The sequence below is a fragment of the Megascapheus bottae genome, chromosome 6 (assembly GCF_031878675.1).
Source record: "Megascapheus bottae isolate mThoBot1 chromosome 6, mThoBot2.hap1, whole genome shotgun sequence".
NCBI lineage: Eukaryota > Metazoa > Chordata > Mammalia > Rodentia > Geomyidae > Megascapheus > Megascapheus bottae.
This window is the reverse complement of record NC_143514.1, coordinates 54,685,032-54,702,474: the sequence shown is the minus strand read 5'-3', so window position 1 is coordinate 54,702,474 and position 17,443 is coordinate 54,685,032.

Sequence of the window (17,443 nt, the reverse complement as noted above, 5' to 3'; positions counted from 1 at the left end):
AGACTTGCACCACCTTCATAATAATCCAAGCTAGAAAAAAGCAAAATATAACTCACATATCCTCAACTTGTAACTATTCAATGAGATGGTTGAATTTTCTTTTTCTTTTTTTTTGTAGTAAAGGGATTTGAGCTCAAGCTGCACTCTTGCTCTAGTCCATTTTGCTTAAGGTTATTTTTCAGATAGGGTTTGGAATTTTTCCCCAGGCCAGTTTTAGACCTCAGTCTTCCTACCTGTGCTTCTATGTACCTGGAATAACAGGCACACGTGACCATACCCAGTTGCTGGGGTTTTTTGTTTGTTTGTTTGGGTTTGTTTTTTTTTTTTTTTTTTTTGGTGGGTGATGGAGCTTGAACTCGGCTTGACTTGGGCACTGTCCCTAAGCTCTTCAGCTCAAGGCTACCACCCTACCCTTGAGCCATGCCCCACTTCCAGTTTTCTAGAGGTTAATTGGAGATAAGTCTCAGGTTCTTTTATGCTCAGGCTGACTTTGAACCTTGATCCTCACATCTCAGCCTCCTGAGTAGCACTAGGATTACAGGCGTGAGCCACTACCTGGCTGTTGGGTTTGTTTGTTTATTTGTTTGTTTGCTTGTTATTGTTACAATGAGGACTCACTAACTCTTTATCCTGGCCTGTAATCCTAGCTATTCAAGAGGCTGAGTTCTGAGGCTCATGGTTCAAAGCCATCTCATAAAGAAAAGTCCATGAAACTCTTATTCCAACTTAACCACCAAAAAGCCAAAAGTGGAGCTATGGCTCAAGTGATAGAGCTCTAGCCTTGAGAAAGCTCAAGGTCAGGGCCCCAGACCCTGAGTTCAAGCCCCAGGTCTGGCAAAAAGAAAAGAAAAGAAAAGAAAAACAAGATATTGTTTATCTACAAAAACATATGTGAATAAAAAACAAATTTTGGGCCGGGAGTTTGGCCTAGTGGTTAAAGTGCTTGCCTAGCATGCATGAAGACCCGGGTTCGATTCCTCGGTACCACATACATAGAAAAAAGCCGGAAGTGGTGCTGAGGCTCAAGTGGTAGAGCTCTAGCCTTGAGAAAGTCCAAGGACATTGCTCAGGCCCTGAGCTCAAGCCCAGGACTGGCAAAAAAAAAAAAAAAAAACACAAAAAAAAAATAAAAAAGAAAGTTTAAAATACCAAACTTTAAATGCCTACTTCAAGTTACACTACCATGAGCTACACTGACTCATAGTAGATTTCTTTTTTTTTTTTGCCAGTCCTGGGCTTGAGCCCAGGGCCTGAGCACTGTCCTTGGATTTTCTCAAGGTTAGAGCTCTACCACTTGAGCCTCAGCACCACTTCTGGGTTTTTTCTATGTATGTGGTACCAAGGAATCGAACCCGGGTCTTACGTGCATGCTAGGCAAGCACTTTAACCACTAGGCCAAACTCCTGGCCCCTCATAGTAGATTTCTATAAATGTATATCTTTTTAAATTTTTTTGCCAGTCGTGGAGATTGAACTGAGGGTCTGAGCTCTGTCCTTGGGCTTTCCTCAAGGCTAGTGCTGTACTACTTGAGCCACAGCACCACTTCTGACTTTTCTATGTATTCGGTACCGAGGAATTGAACCCTGGTCTTAATGCACTCTACCACTAGACCAAACTCCCAGCCCCTTTTATGGTTTTGATTTTTCTGTTTGCCAGTCCTGGGGCTTGAACTCAGGGCCTGAGCATTGTCCTTGGGGCTTTCCTCAAGGCTAGTGCTCTACCACTGGAGCCACAGCACCATTTCCAGCTTTTCTATATATGTGGTAGTGAGGAATCAAACCCAGGTCTTTGCACATGCTAGGCAAGCACTTTACCACTAGACCAAACTCCCAGCCCCTGTTTTGTTTTTTTCTTAAAGAAGATAATGACTATTAAGAATTCATTGCTGAGTTTCAATAATTTCCTACATTAACAATCATGTGCAACATTCCTGAACATGAAGATTCTCATTCTGTGTCTTAGTCACAGAGCCCACTTTCCAGAGGAGACATCTGCGGTGGAGCAGTTAATACCCCACACACTTGTCATCAGATCAGTAACAGGGTCTGACTGGGTCTCTCTGAGCCATGACTGAATGGGCCATTTATCACACTGGTGAGGACAAACCAGCTGACCATCATGTACAGGGCCCCAAGAGCCTGTCAATTAGCTCCTGTCCATTAGCCCTTGTCCAAACACACAAACGCTCTGGTCCTGGTACTGCAGTCACACTACCAGCTCCCTCCAGACCCTGGAAGCATGATCAGGCATGAGCTTGCTGTCTCCTGCCATCCCTCATCTCCACTTGAACAAACTGTCAGTTAATTAGCTAATGTGGGTAGAAATGCTTGAAGCTGAAAAATGCTCAGCTGGACTATTATAATAATAGGCTACTGGACCCCAGCCCTACAATTCCCTCCTCTGACAGTCTACCCAGGAGACTCCTCCTGCCAATTAGAAAAACTACACAGAAAGTGACTGTATAGCCAGCAGTGTTCAAGGCTGGAGCCCCACTGCCTCCCAGCTACCTGTTATAGGTGCTATGGGTTTAGCCAACTACTTAAATCCTGAAGTTTGGGAAGAGAGGGGAGGTCTGGATTGGCGTTTTCCTTTGAAAAGAACTGGTAGCTTAACAGATCCAGGGTTCCCCTAAATGAGCAAATATTAGATGGTCTTAGATTTCTTTGTTTAGGTGCTTAGATCATTTGCAAAGTCAAAAGACCATTTTGCAATGATTCTATAGGTGTCATAGCCTTAGCTACAGCAAGTTTACGGAGATTTAAACCTTATATTCCTTGAGCTAACAGTCCTCCATCTTTCAAGTTTCTGTAGAAGCTTAAGGAGTCACCCTTCTGAAAACCGATTCCCAAAGGGAAGGGTGATAGGTAAAGAACCCAAAGTGGCTTAAGTTTCATTCAGTCTGTAACATGTTGAAACAGGGTGTCTAGGTTTGACACATCTGCTCCTGTGTCCATTTCTCCTCTCTGAAAGGTATAGCCATGAAATTAGACGGAGAATAGTTGACCTCAAAGAACAATTCAGAAGGCTGGCTTCACAGCAGTCTCATGGTGGCCGTATTTGGGCAATTTCTCTATGTTCCCTGCTAATCCTTAGGGAGTAGTTAGAGCATCTTCTGATTCTTCCTGCGTTGCTGTCATCCTTCCTTCCCCATTTCCATTCCTAAGGTCAGAGACCAGTTCTTACAGCCTCCTAGATCATCCACCCCACTCCAGCCTCATCCAGCCCTGCTGACTCGTTTTTCCACTACAGAGCACAACTGTGATTCTGTCCTTCCTCATTTTTTTTTTTTTGTGCCAATGCTGGGGCTTGAACTCACAGCCTGGACATTATCCCTGAACTTTGTGCTAGGCATGTGCTCTTACCACTTTGAGCCACAGTGCCATTTCTAGCTTTTTGGTAGTGAATTGGAGCTAATAATCTGTCAGACTTTCCTGCTCAGGCTGGGTTTGAACTGTAATCCTCTGAGTAGCCAGGATTACAGGCTTGGGTCATCTAAAAGTGTCTGATGGTTCTCCATCACTGACAAAGTCTAAGTCATGTGTCAATGTGTATTGTCCAGACTGTCCTTGAACCTGGCATCCTTCTGCCTCAGCCTCCCTGAGTGCTAGGATTATAATATGCCACCACACCTAGCTTCTTAGTTGGTTTTAATACTAACATGCTGCTATCTCGAAACCTTTTCCTCTGCCTAAACATCCTTCCTGAAAATTAATCAGGGCTTGTCCTCTCTGCTCTCGCAGGTCTCTAGACCTCTCCGATCCACCTTATATAAAATGGCAAATTACCTCCATGACATTCTTCCCCTTACTAATCTCCCTATACCCTTTGTTTTTTTTTTGCCAGTCCTGGGCTTGAGCTCAGGGCCTGAGCACTGTCCTTGAACTTTCTCAAGGCTAGAGCTCTACCACTTGAGCCTCAGCACCACTTCCGGCTTTTTTGTATGTATGTGGTACCGAGGAATCAAACCCGGGTCTTCATGCATGCTAGGCAAGCACTTTAACCACTAGGCCAAACTCCCGGCCCCTCTCCCTATACCTTTTATCTCCGCCAGCTAAGTATTTATTTCTAGTCTCTTCCCACTAGATTCCATGGTTCCCTAGTCAGGGATAAAGCCCAGATTCATACCTACCTCAGACTCCAAAGCCAGATAATAAGTTATATTCCTGTGAAACAAAGGGAGTAAGCTTGGACTTCAATACCAGCAACAACAATAAATCCCTTTGATCATAGGGGAGGCTTTAGGAAGGTGAATTTTGTCCTACCATAAGCATAATCTTGTTGTTAACTCAGTTCTGCCTCTTAAGAACAAGAAAAGAGCTAGGAGGGGTGGTTCACAACTATAATCATAGCTACTCAAGAAGCTGAAATTGAGAGGATCATGGTTTAGACCAACCTGGGTAAAAAGTTTGAGAGAGACCTCTCCATCCCGTCTCAACCAATAACTGAGAAATAGTGGCAAACACTTGCCATCTCAACTACTTGGGATGCATAAATAGGAGGATATAGTTCAGGCTGGCATGGGCAAGAAGTAGATACCCTTTCAAAAAAGTTAAAAAGGGGTTGGGACAAATCTCCCCTGCATTTGAAAGTAAAAAGGGAAGTTACCATCACAAATACAGTCATATGTATAGTAAGGATCTGAATTGTATTTTTGTTCTAATAAACAAAATATATTCTCCAGAGTATCACATTTTATAGCTGTGAGGAGATTTCAAGGGTTTTTTTTTGTTTTTGTTTTTGTTTTTCTGCCAGCAGTTTTGCTTTGGGAAGCAGTTTGACACTGAACAATTCAGTCAATAAATGTAAGTTATCATACATTTCAAATGCAAGTATTTTCACAATGTTGTGTGCAAATATTTTTATTTTAATACCTAAATAAATTTACTTAATGTCAACTAAAAAAAGCGGGGGGGGGGGGGGGCCGGGAGTTTGGCCTAGTGATAGAGTGCTTTCCTAACATGCACAAAGACCTAGTTCATTTCCTCGATACCACACATATAGAAAAAGCCGTAGTGCTGTGGCTCAAGTGGCAGAGCTCTAGCCTTGAGAAAGCCCAAGGACAGAGCTCAAGCCCTGAGTTCAAGCCCCAAGACTGGCAAAAAAATATTTTAAGGGCACAAGTTATATCTCAAGTGGTAGAGCAGCTGCCAAGCAGCTCCATGTTACTGTGTTCAAAACCTTAATATCATAATCACTACTGGCTCTGAGTCTCTGCTTCCACTGTCTGAATTTAGCTGATGCATTGTCTCATATCATGTATATATTATCCTGTCCTGTTCTTGGCTTTTAATTTTTTTCAGTCTCCCCCCCCTCACACACACACACACACACACACACACACACACACACACACACACACACACACACACACACACCTTCAAATCCTTTACTGGAGGGCTATGTTATCAATTTATTGAAGATCTGTGGAATTTGAGTGGTCACAAAAAAAACTAAAACTTTCCAAATTAGGCATTCTTTCTATTACTATGCCATGTTATTTGGCTCTTTTTTCTCTTCTTTCTCACCAGCCCTCTCCTGCTGGCCCCTAACTTCTCAATAGTAAAAACCAAATAAATGAATCACTTGGTTCATTTATTCAAACTGCTGAGTTCTGTCTTACCCCTAAGCTTAGTTTCTTTCTCCCAGCCTGTGAGAAAAACATCTCACTGACTCCCCGGTGGTGAAATGGGACCTCCTTCTGGGAACGAGGTGAGCAAAGGAGTGGTCCATATCTGACCAAAATGAATGCACATTTATGGATAAAACATGGGTAATCAGTGGGTCAAGATCTTGAAAATTTTAGAACCTGTGGTTCTGTAACAGATCAGATATGTTTGCCTTTTCTGAACATCATGCAAAATCATAGGGGTCTTTCGCTAATCCAGCTCAAGCTGGATTAAACAAAGGAGGGGGATGTGTGCCTCATGTAGCAAGCAAGAAAGAAAGAAGAAAAGAAAGGAACAAAGGAAGGAAGGAGAGAGAGAGAGAGAGAGAGAGAGAGAGAGAGAGAGAGAGAGAGAGAGAGAGAGAGAGAGAGAGAAGCCCAGGTCACTGAATCCAGGATCACAAATAAAATCTCCAGCTATTTATTTTCATTTCTTGGCACCACTCACCTGGTGCTCACTTCAGTCTTGTGTGGTTCTTTCCCTCGGTGGTGAAGACCACCACCAGCTGGCACCAAACCACAGTCTCCACCTACTCTCCCGTACTCCCAGTGCCCTAACCAGAACAGAACCTCAGTTCCATTTGTTCCCAAGGCTTCTCATTACCTCATTCGGGGAAATCCACTGAACTCTGCAATGACTGACCACGCCAGAATTTCCCTTCCCAGGGTGTTCTTGGCACCTCTTGAACCACCTGAACCAAAATGGGGAAACAATGTTCCTCAAGGGAGAATTGAGGCTATTGCAAACCGAGATTTCCAGAGAGGTTAAAAAACAAAACAAAACAAACAAACAAACAAACACTAGCCAAACTGCATTCATTGCTTGAAAGACAGTCTGATCGATAGAGGAATTCACAGTCAGATTAGACTTAATTCACCAGCCTGTTGGACCCTGTCATTCACAGCTCCAAGAAACTACTCAGCATCAGAAAAAGAGGAGATTCTGTTTCCCCCTATACAAAATTACCGAGAAATGGAAATGCTAATGATACTCAGCACTATGCCATAAAAGAGTGACATTTATAGCAGTGTGGTTGAGTATAATCAGTACAACCTTACTGGAAAGCATTTTGGCAATAATTATCAAGATCCTTAAAAATATTTTGATCCTCTGAGCCAATCATTTTACTTCTATAAAGTTTTGTTAGAAATAATAATAAAGGGTGGCCAGGAGGTTAGCCTAGTGATAGAGTGCTTGCCTAGCATGCACGAATACCCAGTATTGATTCCTCTGTATCACATACACAGAAAAAGTCATAGTGCCATGACTCAAGTGGTAGAGCTCTAGCCTTATAAAAGCCTAGGGAGAGTGCTCAGGCCACAGAGTTTAAGCCCCAGGACTGGAAAAAAAAAAAAAAAAAGAGTTAAATTGTAAATTGTAATTAAGAGTCTCTGACTTTCTTCACTGGGTTGGCTTCAAACCACAGTCCTCAGATATCAGCCTCCTGAGTATCTTGTATTACAGGTTATGAGCCTGTGGCACCCAGATTGGGAATTTTTTAAATGGGTTTAACTATGTTTCTTAGGCTAGTCTCAAACTCCTTGGCACTAGACTTTCTGGGCCCTAGGCCTGAGGCCTCCTGCCTTACTTTGGCATATACCACTGTGATTGGCTCTTCATCATAGCAATAATAGAAACAATTTATATGTCTAATGATAAGAGTTTGGCAAAACAAATATAACTATTTAATGTAGAATATCATATAAGTCACTTAAACTTTTTAAAAGTATTTCTTTTTTTTTTTTTTTTTTGTCAGTCATGGGGCTTGAACTCTGAGCCTGCCCACTGTCCCTGAGCTCTTCAGCTCAAGGCTACCACCCTACCCCTTGAGCTACAGCACCATTTCCAGTTTTCTAGTAGTTAGTGCCCGACTGGCTTTGAAGCTTGATCCTTAGGTCACAGCCTCCTGAGTAGCTAGGATTACAGCACCACGCCCTCCATTTAAAACCTTTTAAAAGTATGTTTAAGTTAGGAAAGTTTTTCAGGTGCTGGTGGCTCAAATCTGTAATCCTAGATATTCAAGAGGCTGATTTTGGAGAATAAAGATTTGGAGCCAGCCTGGACCAAAAAGTATAAAGTCATAAAGTTAGTAAGAATATAATCACCCCCTTTCCATATCAGTCTGTCTAAGCCATGAGGATCTGGGAAAAACATTGATAGATGACAGTTGAAAGCTATCGATATTTTTCTTTAAAAATAGGGTTTTAAGCAAGACATGGTGACTCATGCCTGTAATCCTAGCTACTCAGGAGGCTGAGATCTGAGGATCACAGTTCAAAGCCAGCCCAGGCACGAAAGAACAAGAAACTCTTATCTCCAATTAATCACTAGAAAACAGGAAGTAAGGCTGTGGCTCAGGGGTAGGGCAGTAGTCTTGAGCTGAAGAGCTCAGGGACAGTGCAGGCCCAGAGTTCAAACCCCATGATCCACAAAAAAATTAATGGTTTTAATATATTCTGGTGGTCTTAAACTTACAATTCTCTTGCCTCAGCCTTCCATAGTAGCTAGGACTACAGGTCCCACCATGCCAAGCTAAGATTTCCAACATGCCTTCTTCCTCTTCCTCTTCTTCTTCCTCCTTCTCCTCCTCCTCCTCTTCTTCTTCCTCTTCCTCTTCATCTTTTTGTCAGTTCTGGAGCTTGAACTCAGGGCCTGAGCACTGTCCTTGGGCTTTCTCAAGGCCAGAGTTCTACCACATGAGCTAGAGCACCACTTCCAGCTTTTCTATATATGTGATACCAAGGAATCGAACCTGGGACTTAGTGTGTGCTAGGCAATCGGTGGCCTGTGGGAGCTGCCTAGATGCCTGCTACTTTGGGGATCAAATACATTCTGCCTGTAGATCCTTAGATGGCAAGATCTCCTTCACTAACAGGCCAGAGTAGATGGCCAATGCTCTGACTAGGGAGACAGAAACAAGATTATAGTTCTTGGACAACACAAATGGCTACCTTCAGCTTTCTCTGGCTCTTTCCCTGACTACCCCTCCTGACTGCAGTGCTCCTCCAAGTGGCTTTGGTCTTGGAACTTTTCCTATCCTTTCAGAGGAAAGATCACCATTGATGATGTGCAGTTGGTACTGCGAGGCTTCTGCTGGAAGACAACATCACATGCAGACCTTTGCCCATCTCTTGGCTGTGGCACTCCTGAACCTCCATTTCCTCAACACACATACAAAGTCAGAAAAGGTGATCTTGGAAGCACAGAGATCTCTCCCCCAAAACCTCCAGGATTCTCTTTAGGAACAGTCTGGCCATACAATACAACCCTTAATCTCAGATAACATGACTATGGCCAAAGAAATTCCTGGCAGCCCAGAACAGTAAAAGGAGACAGACCGGGCCCTGCCCAGTGGCAGCAGCCTCCCCACCTAGACCACCAAACAGCCACAGCCAGGGGAAAGCCAGCTAGGAGTAACTAATGATAATTCTCTATTCTTTGGCCAGAGGAACTGCCAGGTTGGACTCCCAATTATTAAGATTGGTCTACAGATGTAGTCACAGACATGTTTCAACTCAGCTCAGCTTTCCCCTCCATGTGTTACTCTTCCTGCTTCCTGTCTCAGCAAATAGCACCACCAGAGGACCTAAGCTGGAAATAAGAAGAAATAGGATATCATCTCCATACTTGTGTCTGGAGCTTGGCTTTTGAATGCCCTCCTACCCCAGATACCGGTATGTTGAAAGTTTAGCCTTCAGCTTATGTCACTATTGAGAGGTGGTAGAAACCTGAAGAAATGGGACCTAGTTGGAGGCCTAGCCTCACATGGGATGTTAGTGCTGAACTTCTTCTCATGCCATCCCCCCCCCCCCCCCGCCCCGCTCCACTTTGCTTCTGAAGTTAAGATAACAAGACTTCTCTTCCACCTGTAACTACCATAATGCACAATGCTGCCATAAGCACAAAGCAAGAAAATCTTGACTGAAACCTCTAAAGCCATAAGCCAACTTATCTTCCTTTTGAGTTACTCAGTTATTTTCGTCCCAATAACAGAAAACTGACCTCTCCTGTCTCTCATTTAATCCCACACCAAGTCCTTTCTATCACTTCTACCTCTCAAATCCATCCATTTCCTTTCATCTTGAGACTGCCACTGCACTTCCTGCCACTTCCCCTTCCTTGTGGCACTGCTATAGTCTCTTGTGTGTGTGTGTGTGTGTGTGTGTGTGTGTGTGTGTGTCCTGGGCGCTGTCCCTGAGCTTCTCTTGCTCAAGGTTAATACTAAATTACTTCAACCATAGCACCTCTTCAGGCTTTTTCAGAGTAGTTTATTGGAATAAGAGTTTGGAGGAGGGGCTGGGAGTTTGGCTTAGTGGTAGAGTGCTTGCCTAGCATGCATGAAGACCCGGGTTCGATTCCTCGGTACCACATACATAGAAAAAAGCCAGAAGTGGTGCTGAGGCTCAAGTGGTAGAGCTCTCTAACCTTGAGAAAGTCCAAGGACAGTGCTCAGGCCCTGAGCTCAAGCTCGTGACTGGCAAAAAAAAAAAAAAAGAGTTTGGAGGAGGAAGTGGTGTTGTGGCTCAAGCCACAGAACAATAGTGATAGCATTGAGCTGAAGAGCTCAGGGACAGCGCCCAGGCCCAGAGTTCAAGCCCCACCACCGACTGAAAATTAAAAAAAAAAAAAAAAAAAAACAGAATCTCAAGGATTTTCCTGCCTAGGCTGGCTTTGAACTGTGATCCTCAGATCTCAGCCTCCTGAGTAGGTAAGATTGCAGACATGAGTCACCAGCATACGGCAGGCAGCCTCCTCTTCTTTGTAGGTCTCTGTGCCTTCACCTGACCACACAGGGAGTTTATCTCTTGTGTCTGCTGAAAACCCCTCAAATGGATCTCAGGATAAACATTAGTCTAAGTAACTTCAAGACTTCAACTTGCCCCGATTAGAACCCTGCTTGCCTTTTAAACCTCATTGTTTTCCACTCCCTCACACCTTAATTTCCTCAATTCATTGTCCTCTCTTACCTGTTTGATTTTCCTCTCCATCTCTCTCCTGACTAGCTTCTGCTCTTATTTTAAGACTTAGCCAAGATTTCTACTCTTTTAGAAGATTTTTTGCTACCCATGTTCCAAAGCACATGATAAACTAGGCTTTGTCCATATTGCTGTCACTTAAGGAGCCCTGTACCCAACACCACCATAAATGCCCTTGTGTGTGTGTGTGTGTGCATGTGTGAGTCTTGGGCCTTGAACACAGGGCCTGGATACTGTCCCTGAGCTTCTTTGCTAATGTTCTAGCACTTAAGCTACCATGCCACTTCTGGCTCTTTTGGGTAATTTAGTGGAGATAAGAATCAGACTTTTCTGCCCAGGCTGGTTTCAAACCATGATCCCCAGATCTTAGCCTCTTGAGTAACTTGAATTACAGCAACCATCACCCAGCCACCATTAAATGTCTTAATGGATTCAAATTTGACCACAAATTCTAAACCTAGATATTCCTATTGTTTTCCTTTTACAGATACAAAAAAAAAAAAAAAAAAATGAGGCTTGGGGAAGTTTTCCAAGGCCAAATACTGACTCAGCAAGGTGGACACTCAGGTCTATCTCACGTTTTTGGTTTCTTTACAGCTGGGCACTAGTGGCTCACTACTAAAACCCTAGCTGTTCAGGAGGGGAGACTGAAATCTAAGAAACACCACTGTAAAGCCAGTCCAGGCAGAGATGTCCGTGAGACGCTCATTTCCAATTAACTAAGAAAAAATGGGAAGTAGAGATGTGGCCAGTGGTAGAGTGACAGCTTCGAGTGGAAAAGCTGAATGAGGACTCAGACACCTCGTACAAAATAAAGGGGGTGGGGGAAGGCAGGGAGATGGGAGAGAGAGAGAGGGAGGAAGAGAAAGAACAAAGGCAGAAAGGAAGGACGGAGGGAAGGAGGGAGAAAGGAAAGCAGTCTTACTGTTGCTCAGACTGACAAACTCCTGGGTTCAAGCCGTCAGTCCCCTGCTGATCACCCCTCAAATGGACCCCAGGATAACAACTAGTCTCAGCGACGTCAGAACCCTTCTGAGCAGCGGGGGCTGCCCTGGGCCGCGCTGGGGCTCTGGTCTGGCAGGCCCCAGGCCCCAGGCCCGAGCCACCAGCCCTCTTCACCTGAGCCCCCCAAGACCCGGGCGGCCAAGCGCCCGGGCCTGCACCCCCTCGGCGCTCCCCCACGCCCGGAGCCAGCCTTCCAATCTCTAGACCCGACGGAGTGGCCGCCCAGGAGCCCCTCTCCCCAGCCCGCCCGCCCAGGCCGGCTGCCTTCTCGGCGGGAGACCCACCTTCCGTCCCACCCCCAGCCTGACGCCGCCCGCCGCCGCCGCCCCCCGCCCCGGCCCGGGACTTCCAGCCCGGCGGGCGCTGGCGCCGCGCACGCCTGGCTTCGCGGAAAGACCCCGAGCTCCGCAATGGATCCCGAGCGGATGTGCATCACCGAAGGCCGGAATGGCGAGCCGACGCCCGGGCTCCGAAGCCGGGGCCACCTCCGTCCCGCCCGGACCCCCGGGAGGAGGGGGAGAGGGGGGAGGCCGCTCCGGGGCGGGGAGGGGGGACACTGGCCTGGAAACGTGGGCTGGGATGGCAGCTAAGACCTCCTCGTCTTAGGTGAGGCTGGGTCTTCCCAGAGAGATCTGGGGTGGAGGCTTCGGGTGCCTGTGGGTCTTGAATGAAAGGAAGGTGCCGGCCTGGAAAAGGGTGAGTCCGTTCGGCATCATCCAGCTGTACCCCCCACCCCACCTCCTTCCCCTGCAGGTCCCCCTTGGCAGCTACCCTGAGTCCGCACTGAGCCCTGCGCTCTCAAAGCGCGCGGGCAGCCTGACCTGAAATCCTGGCCCTGGCGGGTCTATTGCCTTTCAGATTTCCACTCCAAGCCCTCCAAGGGAAATTCACCACCACCACCACCCCACACTCGGCCAGTGGTACTGCCTCTTGGCCTCCACTCTGGCGGCTTCTGTCAGGAAAAGTCCTTCCTCTCCCCAACCCCTCTCCCCACCATTATTCGCTAATGGTGCGTGTGTACCAGTCCTGGCCCTGAGCCCTGGGGCTGCCCTGAGCCCTGGGTCTGCTAACACACTACCACTGGAGCCATAGCTCCACTTCCCGCTTTTTAATGATTCATTGGAAATAGAATCTCATGGACTTTCCTGCAAGGTTGGCTTGGAACCACGATCCTCATATCTGAGCCTCCTGAGTAGCTAGGATCACAGGTACCAAGCTATTAGATAAAATTTTGCCAGTACTTAAAGCCTCCTTTAAAAACTACCTATGCTGCCTCTCTAAACTCCCAGCTTGCAAAGTCTGAAGTTCTATTTACTACTATCTTTTCTCTGTTAGATTTCAAGCTCTCCAGAACAAAAAGAGCAGGAGACTCAATTCTGTCCTCAGTACCAGGGAAGGCATGGCACGGTTATGGACACAGTAGTAGCTGTGATCTTTGGCCAGTCCTTTTCATTCTCTGAACCTCACCTTTGGAGTAAAAGGTCTGGATAAGATGATTCCCTGCCCGCCACCCCCTTCCCCAGGGCTACCTCCAGTCCTGACCTTGTGAGCCAGTAACTTCCTGGATCTTCCAGACGCCTTTGATGACCCAATGTGGGCAGGGTTCAGGAATACATCTGAAACCCTCCTCCCTTCTTTGGGTCAGTTGAGAGAGGCAATTGTGCAAAGGTGCTGGAAACTTGAAAGCATCGGTGTCTGGGGTCAGCACACCAAGATGCTGTCCCAAGGGGAAAATCCCACTGCTCCAGGCTCTTGAAACCTGAGACTTTTCCACAAGCACTGTCTGGGTGAAGGGGAATCAGATCTCCCCTGGGTGGAGAGCCCCTTTCCTACAGATAGACATTTCAAGCAGAAGCAGCAGCCTGTCCACACCTCCCGACTCCAACCCAGCTAGTGAAGCATCCATGTGGACTGAGACTACCAAGTTCCCTAAAGGAGTCTCAGTTTAGTTTGTTGGTTTGTTTGGTTTTCATAACACAAGGAGCTACCAGTGCCCGTTGCACACTACTCATAATTGAAGTCATCACCTCTCAGGGTCTGCCACATGAACCACTTTTTCCTGAAGCTGAAACTCCTATCCACGAGCACTCATGTTACCATGAAGCCACATGGAATAATGTGAATCTGAAACCACCCTCAGACAGACAGACCTGCTTGCCATTCCAGTTCTGTTACTTCATAGCTGGATAACCTCAGGCAAGTTATTTACCCTCCCTGATATCCTCCCACAGTTCCTTTATAAACTGGGAGCCATGAAGAATAAGGGTGAAGCTCCTTGGAAAAATGCACACTTAGGAAAATGAAGAACAAAAAAGGAATAGGCTGGACTCGATTGTAACAGGCAAGGACTGTTTATTGAGGAACAGAGAGGCATGTCCTTCACTTAGGTTTGAGAAGTCCCAGGTTCAATCTCCAGCATCTATCAATTAATAAAATGATGTATATGCAGAGAGTAGTGGTGGTTATGGACACTGTATGAGATTTATGAAAATACTAGCTGGGCTTCAGTGACTCATACATATAGTCCAAGCTAGTCAGGAGGCTGATATCTGAAGATTACAATTTGAAACCAGCCCAGGGAAGGAAAAATCTGTGAGATTCATTATCTCCACTTGAGCATCAAAAAAAAAGCAGAACTGTGGTTCAAGTGGTAGAGCACTAGCCTTCAGCAAAAAAGCTCAGGAACAGTGTGTAGGTTCTGTGTTCAAGCCCCATAACTGACAACCTGCACAAAAAAAACAACAGATAGGAGGAAAAAAACTGGGAGAGAGTGAGGGAAGGAGTGACATCTCCAAAAAGAAACGTACTCTTTGCCTGACTTATGTAACTTATGTAACTGTAACACCTTTGTATATCACCTTTATAATAATAAAAATTAAATTAGAAAAAAATGAAGCTGGGCACCAGTGGCTCAAGGCTATAATCCTAGTTACTCAGGAGGCTGAGATCTGAGGATCACAGTTTAAAGCCAGCTTGGGAAAGAGTCCATGAGACTCTTATCTCCAATTAACCACTAGAAGACTGGAAGTGGAGTTGTGTCTCAAGTGGTAGAGCAGTAGCCTTGAGCTGAAGAGTTCAGGGACAATGCTCAGACCCAGAATTCAAGTCTCACAATCTACCAAATACTCAGGAGGCTGAGATTTGAACTCAGCCCAGGTAGGAAAGTCCATGAAACTTTTTTTTTTTTTTGCCAGTCCTGGGCACTATCTTTGAGCTTTCTCAAGGCTAATGCCGTACCACTTCCTGCTTTTTCTGTGTAAGTGGTACCAAGAATCAAACCCAGGGCTCCATGCATGCTAGGCAAACAGTCTATCACTAGACCACGCTTCCCGCCTCCATGAGTCTCTTATCTCAAGTTAACCCCCAGAAAATCCAGAGTGGTATTGTGGCTCAAAGTGATAACGTGCTTACCCTTGAGCAGAAGAGCTTAGGATCAGCACTCAGGCCATGAGTTCAAGCCCCACAGCTGATAAAAATTTTAAAAATTTAAAGACTTATGAAAATAATATCAAATTTGAATATTTCTATTTCCTATTTCCTGCATTCTGCCCAAAAGGAAGTTGCCTAACACTCTGAAAGCCGAATGTAGACATAACAGAAGCTAGAATTTGAACAAAACTCAGAGAGCATGATACTAAAAGATGTCCTTAGGACCCAATAATAGATTCAAAAGAAAGCAAAGAAGGTTTGAGGCCCAGAGAGGGAACAGGGTTTGCCAAAGGTCACACAGCAGGTACAAGTACATGGAACAGCAGGCAAATGGAGTCAAAAAGTTTAGGGCAGAGGAAGAGCTGGATCCCTAGATCCAGAGAGCTAAGCAAGAGAACCTTCAGCTGACATTGCCCTATTTCCCATGACCAGGAGCGACTGGCATTTGCTGCTCTTTGGAACTACTCATTTTCCTGCATTTACAGTAGTAGTTTCCCAGAAACTAAGTAAACATCTCCACTGTTTTCCCAGTAACCAACTCCATAGATCAGTCAAGAGTTATCATACAAACTTTACTTCAATGTTTTGTTTTGTTTTGGTTTTGGTGGTGGTGCTGAGGACTGAACTCCGGGCCTTTGCTGGTGTTCTACTACTGAGTTATACCCCAAACCCCAAATTGGCTCCTCCTCAAAGACCATTAGGCTCTGCCAGGTAGCACCCCAGATAGGTGCCCTTAACGAGGTTCCCTCAGTGTTCTTTTGAGGGCTCTGAACCCCTCTGCCTGGGGTGACTTTGTTATATACCATGAAACTTAGGGTTGAGTAGTGTGTGTGTGTGTGTGTGTGTGTGTGTGTGTGTCTGTCTGTCTGTCTGTCTGTCTGTCTGTCTGTCTGTCTGTCCTGGGCTTAAACTCAGCTTTTGTGCTCAAGGCTAGCACTCTACCAGTTGAAGCCACAGCACCATTTCTGGTTTTCTGGGGGTTAACTAGAGACAAGGGTCTCATGAACTTTTCTGCCTATGCTGGCTTTGAACCGTAACCCTCAGATCTCAGCCTCCTCAGTAGCTAGGATTACAGGTGTGAGCCGCCAATGCCTGGCAGGGCTCAGCATTTTCTTTGAAGTCTGATCTTAGTCACCTCAAATTATTTTGGTCTTTCCAAAAAAACCTAAAACTAAAACCTAGCCAGATCTAGATTATTGCTTTTCAATGTAATAAGATGACCCACTAATCTTCAGAAATGTCCTTGGCTGATGTTAACCCCAAACCTCAGAAGGTATAGATGTTAGGGCTAGTCTATAAGCTACTTGAAAATTCTTTCTTTCTTCATGTTGCTCAAGTTAGCCAGGAACTCACAAGCTCAAGTGATCTTCTGCAGCCACCTAAGTTCATAATCAACCTTGGCTATGTTTCTTTGTTTTGTTTTTACAGTTTTACTCCATCTCTATCTGCCAGCCGTGTCTTATCCTCTAGAACCTGGGATGGATCTCATACGAAGTATGCCCTTGGTCTAGGGTTGACTCAGATTTATTATCTTACCTTAAGTTCAGATGTTCCAACTTCTGCTTCCTCCATGAAGTTCACAGGTGAATCCCTTTTATATCCCCAGTAGAAAATTTGGTTTTAGGGGCTGGAAATGTGGCTTAGTGGTAGAGTGCTTGCCTAGCATTCATGAAACTCTGGGTTTGATTCCTCAGCTACCACATAAACAGAAAAGGCTGGAAGTGGTGCTGTGGCTGAAGTAGTAGAGTGCTAGCCTTGAGCAAAAAGCAGCTCCAGGGAAAGTGCTCAGGCCCTGAGTTTAAGTCTCAGAACTGGCACACACAAAAAAAAAAAAAGAAAAGGAAGGAAGGAAGGAAAAAAGAAAGAGGGAAAGAAGGAAGGAAGGAAGGAAAGAAAGAAAATTTGGTTTGAGTCATCTGCCTGTATGTAGGGGCTTCACTATTTGACTTCTTAAGGCTTCCAATAAAAAAACAAAAAACTGTAAAATGTTGTAATCTGGGATTTGATGATGCTACTATTCTGGATTCTTAAACTTCTGATACTCAAGTTTCACCAAACTAAAGTTCTGTGATTTCAAGATTCCATGACTGGACTCTCTGAAGCTAGAATTTCATATCTGGTGGTTTTTTCCTTTTTCTTTTCCAGACCTGGGGCTTGAACTCAAGGCCTGGGCACTGTCCTTGGTCTTTCTCAAAGATGGCCCTCTACCACTTGAGCCCACAGTACCACTTCCCGCTTTTTCTGTGTATGTGGTACTGAGGAACTGAACCCAGGGCTTTGTGCATGTTAGGCAAGCACTCTACCACTAGGCCATACCCCCAGCCCTTCATATCTGTTTGTTGTTGTTGTTTGTTGCCAGTCTTGGGG